The following is a 10,241-nucleotide window of genomic DNA, read 5'->3' on the forward strand; positions in this document are numbered from 1 at the left end:
TTACTACTTGATCAACGGTGTCATTTCCCAGTTTCTCTGAAACATGTATGCATTGGTCAGAGTTACATTAAATATACGTTTGTTTACTTGTGAAGCTTTCTTTTGTAAATCTCAACCATTTGAATGGGCATGTACACATTTTGTGTGTACTTAAGCTTTATAACGGAGGGCTCAGGACCTTCATTAGTATACCTATAGAGAGATTTCACTCCAGACAGCCTGACTCCAAAATCAACAGGAGGCTTCAGCATAAACAGGCCTAAAATGGATTACTGGTTTAGATAATTATAATAAAGCTCTTCTCAAATGTCAGTGAACCTTTGAAGGACCACCAATTTTTAAAGGCTGGGGGTGGTCTTTCAGGAGTGGCATTTAATTTGGTCCCGTGTCTTAGGGTCTCACTCACCAAAAAAAACCTGATAATTAATAAAGAACACATTATAAACAAAACATAAAATTTCATAAATTAAATGGAAGGGGAAGTAATATTTGAAAAACAAAAGCACTAAATAAGCAAAGATGTTCTTTGAAATGCTTTTATTAGCTTTTCTACCTTATTATCTCCTCTTGACAATCTTTGAGTTATCTTGATGTGATGTTGGGACAGCTTAGCTGTTAGCTAAACCAACAGATTTGATGGACTGATGAGTGGTCTCCTCTTGTCTGTTACATTTCTTATGTTCTTGTTCTGTATGTTCGTGAGCAGATCTTTGAGAAGGGACGGCTTTGCCAGTCCCCACATTTCTTCCCTTTTATTTGTCTGGGTGCCTCTAAGCCACACCTCCAGTCCCCTCTCATTGGTTGATCACCTGACTTGATGGGACTGTAAAGGTTTAAACGACGTGTTCAGCCTTGACAGTCCAGTTGTTAGTGTGTTGTGAGTTCAGGTTGATTGTGTTTGTCTGTTGTTGTCGTGTAGTTGAAGGTCAGTCCACATTCTCAGGAGGAATTTGGGCAAAAATTCATGGGATTCCAAAGGGGTCACTAACTTTCATGTATCTGTAGAGAGATTTAAATTTTATTGAAGATTTAAAGCAACACCTCAGAGCTATTTAATCCAACTGAGTGTCCATCTCTGTGCGTCTTTAGCTAACAGTTCTGAGTTTGACCTGTTTGTGTTGTCATGCGTACAGGGACACAGTTGGAAACCAGTTATGGGTAAATTTGTCATTAGACATTAGATTTTTCTTTACACAAGAAATCATAGTTGGAATAAGTGACCAAGTATAGTAAACCGTAGGAGTTTGCGGCTTTCAAAACTTGATTTGATATTTTACAAGAATTAAGTGGATAGGAATGGTGGGCTTTGCTGTGCTGAATGGCCTGTTCTCGTCCATATTGTTCTAATGTCCTAATAGATCTGCAGTCACCTGATGGAAAATTAGACTTGTTGCTATCTTGGCTCTTCACTTTCTTTTTTGCTTCCTCTCCCTTTCTCATATACAAGGCCTTTTTGTGCCTTACTTAAGTATTGTTCAAGTTTGGATTTTTCTGGCTTTGGAAAGAGAGACATTGAAAGGTGGAGTTTGGATTGTCATAGGACTTGTTTACAAACCCCCTTGAGAAGTCTTGGCGTGTTTGAATATTACTTTATGTATTGATTGTCATGAGTATCAAGTTGTTTTAGTAAAGATTTACTATAAAAACTGCACCGGTATTTCAAGTGTGACTGTTCCATTGATCCACTTTCAGGTGCTCCCTTATTGAAAGGTAAAATACATGCAATGACAAAAGAGAAACCAAAAAAAAAAAAGATTGAAAATTTATATCCAAGATAATTAAAAACAAACCCAAAACAATTACTTTTGCTCAAACACCATCTTTGTTTACTTATAGCCATTTTATTGCCATCACATCTTTAGTGTCCATAGTGGTCTTACCCAGCATTCCTTGCGGTATGTGATGATTACAGCATCATATTGTTGATAGTGGTAAGGTTGGCTTGGACATTTAAAATTGTTTCTGATTTCTCATTTCAAAAATTTCCTGTGTTTTCAGTTTGACTCACCGTTCTGACTCAAGCTCGTCTTTTGTTATCTCCTGATCCTTTTCTTCTCAGTATCTCTGATGATGTAGTATGTATACTGTAGTGTACTCGTTTTTATCTACATGGTAGAGTCTGAAAGGCCACTGTAAGGAGCTCTGGACCGGGATTTGTTGATGTCAGTCATGATGACAGTCCTAGCAGTCTTTGGAGGATCGCTGGAAGTGTGGTGGAGTCGTTAAGGCTTTGGACTGCAAACCCTGAAGTCGTTTGCTCAAATCCCACTACTGACTCCCTGTGTGTCCATGAAAAGTCACTGGGCCTACCTGTGCTCCAGTTGGAAAACCAAAACGAAATGTAACCCATTGTATCATAAATGTAAGTCACCTTGGATTAAGGTGTCAGCCAAATAAGTAAAGGTAAATGGATACTAGAAGTGAGGGAAACTATAATCAGAGTGAAGAATGAGGCCTTTTATACAATTATATCAGGAACATCTGGTGTGACTGAAATTAATCAAAAGGTGGCAGACGCCTGTCCTTGATTAATGAAAATCGCAGAATGAATAAACTACACATCATTTGCATACATGAACTCGCACAATAACTTTAATACACAAACACTGAAATTTCAATTTTGTTAGCATAAATAAATCATGGCAGTGCACGCCCATTAATATTCTAATGGTCACTATGAATGAGGCCAGTGTGTGATAAAGCTGACCAGTCCTGGTTACACCTGCCACTCCTCATCCAGAACAGACACTAATACAAGGAACTTCTCCAATCCCAGGATTTCTCATCTTATTTTTTTCTCCCACATCACTGGTGCTCCTCTGGGTCAGTGCATTAATATTTCACTTTGTTCATTCTTCTGTTTTGATGTAGTGATTTTTAAATAAGCTATTTTTGTATACATTTTGTAGTTGAGGGGCCACTTGATGCTCAGTGGAGTAATGGCTGAGTTCAGCTTTGTTCAGCTACCCTGCGATTTACTGTTTTAATAAATTGACCTCAAAATGTCCCATCAGAGCCTCAACATACCCTTTTTTTACTTGTTGGTGTGACATACGAATGGACAAGTGTCCAGTTTGCTGTTTCAGGTCAGGTGTCATGTGGGTCTCTGGGATTTTACTCTCTTCTCATTGTATATTTAAAGCTTTTTCCTTTGCTATCCTCTGCCTCTTTTTAAAATCAAATAACAAAAAGGAAACACATTGGGAGTCAGTTGGCTTTGGACTGACTGTTTATACATATTCACACACATTCTGTTTAATAAAAGTGCATTTCACATGTTTGACATGGCAGTCTCCACTGTAATAAGATGAAGATTATCACCTTCTACCTCCAATAAAAAAGTATTTTTATATTTTAAGAATATGATGACAACATGATGATGCCATTCTGTAATGTAGTAAAAAAAAAAAAAATGAAACAATCTTGCTGATTGTGCCTACCTTATGTGATCTATTTTACTGTTTAAACTTTCTGGATTATGCTATGTGTTGAGTATCTTTCAAAAATGTGTTCATAAGTTAAACCAACATCTATTTAATATTGTTAGATGATGTCAGTTTTAAAGCAGTGCTTTTTTTCTTTTTTACTATATAAAGGAATCAAACTTCACTGCTGTTCTGAATGTGGCAAACAATTTTTACACAGAACCAGTCTTCACCGCCACCAAAGAATTCACACAGGGGAGAAGCCATATTGCTGTTCTGAATGTGGGAAAAAGTTTTCACAGAGAAACTATCTTGAGAAACATCAAAGAATTCACACAGAGAAGTCACAATTTTTGCACCATAATACTCTCCTGATACACATGAAAATTCACTTAGAGACGCCGTATTGCTCCGTTGATTGTGGCAAACAGTTTTCACAGGGATGCTATCTTAAAAGCCACCAAAGAATTCACATAGGACAGAAGCCGTATTGCTGTTCTGATTGTGGCAAAATGTTTTCACAGAGAAGCTATCTTCAGAGTCCCCAAAAATTGCACGCAGCGTAGAACCGTTTTGCTTTTCTGAATGTGGCAAAAAGTTTTCATAGAGAAGCCATCTAAAGAGCCACATAAGAATTCACTTAGGAGAGAAGCCCTATTGCCACTTTTAATGTGGTAAACGATTGATGTCTCAGTAGTTATTGATACCATTGACTGCCCCCCACGCTTGCTCACCTGACATAATTCCGACTGAACACATTTGGGTGGGACGTTATGTTTCGGTCCATCTGATGCTCCTGGTTGCACCTAGCCTGTCCAGGAGTTCGGCGATGTCCTGGTCCAGATCTGGGAAAAATGGAAACTTGCGTGCCTGCTGCATAGTGGTGTTGTTGCTTTTTTTTTTTTTTTCCCCACTTTGATTTCCTGGGTGTCTTTGAATACAGCCCAATGTAGTTTGATCATTTTTATTTCCATTAAATGGTGTGCTATCTTTTCATTCCCAACGTTTTACCCCATCAGTCTAGATCAGTAGAGATAGCCAGCAGGATTTTTTTCCCATTGAGATCTGATGTGTTTTCAAAGTGCCCCTTTAATTATATTGAGCAGATACATCTATCTATCTGTTTATCTAGATACACCTGAATGATAGAAGTTCCATGCCAGACCAGGGGATGGCATGAACCATAAAGAGCAGATATTGAAGATCAGCAGTGAATACACAAGGAGGGTAATAAAGATCTCTTGAAGTTCCTTGAGAGTGAGGAATAAATTGCCACCAGTTAATCAGCCAGTAAAACATGTCATCTCATACACCTTTGGGGTCATAGAATGGGCACAGAAAGACCTCAGCAGTGTGGATGTAAAAGCTAAGTTGCTCCATGCCAACCAACTGAAATACAAAAATGAATTGAAGCCAAGGCTTTACTTTCATAAAGCAGAAAGTGGAAAGCACCAAACAGAAGTAGATTACAGACACAGATCTTCAGTCATAGGAGTGCCAGCCTTCATTCTCAGCTCAAAGGATTGCCACATTTATAAAATATTACAGCCTGAACTTGAAAGGCAAGATCATCTTCCATCATAATGCTTGGTTAAGCAATCCACAAAACCGAAGGAGTGCCTGACCTTACCCCATAGCTCTGCACAGCGTGAGGTGACACAATTTTGTGAAAAAAACAAAAAGATAAGGTTGACCAAGAGAGGAGAAATAACTGGAAAGACCAGAAATGCATTTAAAAAATACACAGATCTCCTACTATAAGCTCAGGAGGACGAAAACCATGAATCACTTATTAGAGAGAAAAAATGAAATGTAGTGATGAATACTTGCTAATGGTCACTTTAGATTGTGGATCACATGTGAGGTTGTTTGCAATTTGTTTTCAAAGAAATGGAAAAAGCAACCAATGTAGAGTTGGCAACAAACTGATGGAAACCATACTGAACCTTACTGCAGGATTTAATATACTCCTGTCCAAAAACCTCTTCATGGAAAGACATCAAAGTAGCCCAACTGCTTTATTGGAAACTGATCCAAAAATATGACATCCCAGTTCCAGAAAGAATCACTAAAAATGAGGACTTTATACCTGTTGTAACTTTCAGAAAATTCACAGTCAGAAACCTGATGATGTTGAGAAGAAACATTCAGTCAACGTCAGATAATCGCTTTATCAGTCCCACATGATATCGCTGTGCCTCGAGAGAGAGAAAAGATGACAAAATATCACGAGATACAATGAGAGATGTGGACCTTGATATGAACAAACCTGAAATAATCCCAGTGTTCATTGGATCAACAGGGCTTGTTAGAAAGATCATTTAAGCAGATTTACTCCTCCAACCCTTCAAAGTTACACCCTATGAGCTCCAAAGAGCCCTAGAAGTGAACCTAAAACAATAAAGACAGGACAGAGGACACCATGACATAAGAGTGAGGTTCATGATAATAATGGAGAAATCAACCTGAGATAAAAGTCATATTGTTGTGAATGTGGGAAACAATTCTGTCACAAGAATCATCTTCAGGGCCACAAACACATTCACACAGGAGAGAAGAAACGCAATGTGCCTCCTTCTCTTATTCTGACGTGGAACTCGAAGATAGACCTGCACATTTGGCACATTGAGTCCACAATGCTTTCACATCACCTCAAGCACTCTTAACGTTAGATGGCTGCTGACTTCTGAGAATTCACCACTGACTTTGTGTTCATTTATCAGTCTGAGTGTTTCTGCAAGTCTCCTACTTCCTGGGCTGTCTCTCTGCACCACTCCAGTCTGAGCGATTTATTTATTTATTTTTTACGCCGCATAATCAGGCTGGTTTTTTAATGATTTTTTAGCACAGGGAGAAGATTAGCATTTGAAAAATCGGTAATGTAATAAATCAGCAATCAGGCGCGGAGGGTGGAATGGAAGGAGAGGAGAAGGACGTCCACTCTGCTCTCTCCGTCATGCTAGTCTGCTGATTTCTCGTTCAGTATGCACTGCCTGCTCATGTGCTCACCTCCAACTCGTCACTTGAGTCGTCGTCTTTACACAGTCCAGATGCACCTGTGACTCGCGTAGACTTTTCATTGCTCTGTGCGGTTCCGGCTGCCTTTCTATATAATCCACCAAGACACCTGACCACGGTAGTAGCGAGGTGGGAGGGGGTGTGTACAAAGTGCAGGAGCATCTAAGAAGACGCATGTTTGTCGCAGATGCGAATTGTTGTATGTATGTAAAACAGTTTGCTATGGTGCACGCGGTCGTGCGTTGTAACCGAAAACCCAGTTTTTAAAGACTGCTTACTTCATTGTGTATACGACTGTAGGTGAATGAAAAGATGTAACTCTGGAGAGGGCAACATACAATACAGCGTTTTACACGCTGCATACAGCGATTCACATTCACAACAAATTGTTTTACACGCTGCATATAGCGATTCACATCCACGACAAATATGAATCTTCTTAGATGGTGCTGTCGCATCCACCCACGCTCTCGAAGCACACACATTGCCTGGTCATGTGCCCGCTCACAAGAGCAACTAAAAGAAACCCGCCCACCAACTGTAAGACCATGGGATGCCCCTCGCAAACTGCTCTACATGCCGCATACAGCGATTCACATCTGCGACAAACTGTTTTACACACTGCATACAGCGATTCACATCCGCGACATGATTTTTCTTAGATGGTCCTGTCGCGTCCACCCTTGCATACACAATGCCTGGTCATGTACCCGGCCACCAAGTCTAAGACCATGGGAAACCCCTCGGAAACTGTTTTACACGCTGCATACAACGATTCACATCCGTGACAAACAAACTGTTTTACACGCCGCATACAGCGATTTACATCCATGACAAACATGCCTCTTCTTAGATAGTCCTGCCGCATCGTGTGGTGCCTCTGTGTGAACCGGTCAGGCACAGAGAAGGTCAGCTGCTGAAAGAGCCTCTTGACTGTTGCAGGGCCTGCATTGGTGAAGCAGGTGAGACGGTAATGAAACAGAGGCACAGGGCTTATTGGTTTTTAAAGACTGCTTCCTTCATTGTGTTTTAATCTCAGTTTTAAAGGATTGTTTTAAGGATACCACGGGATACCCCTCACAAACTGTTTTACACGCTGCATATAGCGATTCACTTCTGCTAGAAACATGCCTCTATGAACAGTTAACGTGACTCAGAGGTGCATGTGGACTCTACGACAGACGAACGTAAATGACGCCGTTTTTCCTGTGTCGTCAAGTCCGAGTTGGTGGGCGTGGTTCTGCGAGTTGTCGTCGTATCCAATGGTCTTAGAGTTGGTGGGCGTGGCTCCTTCCTGCATGCGCTATGGGCGTCTTACTTGTCGGCGGCCTAGTGAATCCACGCCCCTTCCGGCGTGCTTTCCATGGGTGTCTTGCCTTAGTGAATTATATATATAGATTATTTATTATGTGTCCCCTTTTAAACCTGAATGGATACAGTAATATTAATTTAACAAACATCAATAATTTATTTCACCAGTTAATCCCCACACAGACTCCTCTAACTCAGCACTCACTAATCAGCTGATACGAATACCACTTGAGCCCCCACAAACACACTTCAATGTCACATGAACTGTAGAGCAGATGGGGAAAAACACAACTTTCTAACTGCAAAAAGTCCCAATCAAAATATAGTCAGTGTATTAAGCGAGTAGACTATCCAATGGACATCCACAAAGCAAATCATATATACAGTATTTATATTCATATATATATGAAGCTGTTATTTATGCGAGGTAAATCAGTTTTGGAAGAAGTTTTTTAAAATCAAAATGAGAATTTTCAAGTTTTTCTCACCTGAAAGATTAGCAACATCTTTGTTAGATCTTCTTTTCCTGGAGATCCGTTTAACAAATTTCTTACTCAAGTTGCCAACACTCATTTTTAGGTGAACATCAGGTTGTTTCCTTTGAAGGCTGCTTCTCGGTAAAGTTGATATGACTCCTCAGTGGGTAGAGACTGTGGAAACAACACAGAAATGACAATGAAAAATATAAATTTAAAATAAATAAATAATTGAGCTGAGCAGAGGACTGGCAGATGCAAGTCCTCATTCATTTGAAGATGACACACTGAAAGGTCCTGATCTTCCTGTAAGAGTCCACAAACCTCCAGACTTCAAGACACTTAAGAATAGTCTGAATAACTTAACTCCAGTAATCAATGTGAACTTCTCAGGGGGTTAACCTCCATTAACCTCCATTGGACCAAAGCCTCAGAATGAAGTCTTGAGATGAGGCACCTTTGGGACACGTGAACTCAATGGCAGTGTCCTCTGTTGATAACCTTAAGGGTGCTGCAGACATATGTTGTATATTTGGAGGATGTCCTTACATAATACAATGATTATAACACACCTATTAATTAATGGGCCTATGCAGTTTGTTGTTGGTTTATCTTCAGTATCAGGCACATTAATATGAGGCTAACAATATCATCTCTTATATATTTTTCTGTTCTGGTTTGTCCTGCTTCCACCTCAAAACCAGTCCCGCTCACACTCGGCCAACACGGCATTTTGCCGCCTGCGTCTCCTCTTTAAAACCGGTCCCGCCCACGCGCACGTGACACTGCATTTCTCGATTAGTATTTGTTCTCTTCCAAACCCTTCCCCGCTCTGCCTGCAGCCTTCCATACACCTTGCTATTTTCATTATACTGCGACGGTTGTTTCCTAAGCCTTTGTTATAAAATGAACAACAGTATCTTCTCTGTCAATGGGTTTTTGTACAACGTCATCTCTGTTCCGCGATCCGGCAGCTGCCTGTTCCTATCAGTGGGTTATTTTTTGACACAAACGGTTGAGGAAGGCAATGCACTCTCACTATGACATAGGGCAGTAGATTTCGTTGCATCACATTGGGACAGATTTGGAGACGTTCTTCCTGTTGTTCTTTCCAACGTAAATCGAGTTATCACAACAAGTCAGGAGTACTATCAATACCTCATATATTCCAATTTCATCCTATTTGTTGTCAATGATATATCTTCCAAAGCCCTTCTCCATTCTTTCAACTTCCTCTCCACTTCCTCTTTTCTGGTGCAGCCCCCTCAGAAGATGGCATACAGGGCTGCCTTCATTGGACTATCCTGGGCTACAGTTAGGCCAGCTAATGGTGACCAAGTCACTCCACTCCAGTCACACATTGAGATTTGAATTGTTGAAATGTAACTCCATCACAATACAATGAGAAGAACATTCAGTCATTGGCTTCACTTCACAAGACACTTGTGGGTTTATCCTCATTGCTCTCTGCAGGATAAAGGATGGTAGCTCTTTGTTGCTTTATTTTTTAATTTTGCATTCACATTTCTGTTTTAAGATGCTTTTACTACTCACATTTTTAAGGACACGCTAGTGATGACCTAATAAGAGTATAATAATAGAAAATAAATCAAAAAATGTATACATGACCTAACATTCAGTTGTGTTTAGGCACTTAATTAGCTGTTTAATTAACTGGAGTATTTGATATTTGTGTTTACTTCCTTGAGTGACAGCTATCATTATTATTAAGCAATTTTGTAAGACTGACATGTTTAAGAACTGAAATGTTTTAAATAGCATTTTACAATATGCTGGAGTAGAAAATCTGAGCCCAAATAGAATTGTGGGGGGTTCATATTTTTTAAACATACTGTGGACGCTGGCCCAGACACAGACAGACAGACGGACAACATAGTTCCACCTAACACACTGTTTATTTACAATATTTACAGTTACGTCGTGCACTCACAACCCCAGTGCCTCCAGCACCGATTTCCCCCAAGTCCAGGCCACACAGTCCTGTGCCTCT

The sequence above is a fragment of the Polypterus senegalus genome, chromosome 8, assembly GCF_016835505.1.
Source record: "Polypterus senegalus isolate Bchr_013 chromosome 8, ASM1683550v1, whole genome shotgun sequence".
NCBI classification, from domain to species: domain Eukaryota; kingdom Metazoa; phylum Chordata; class Cladistia; order Polypteriformes; family Polypteridae; genus Polypterus; species Polypterus senegalus.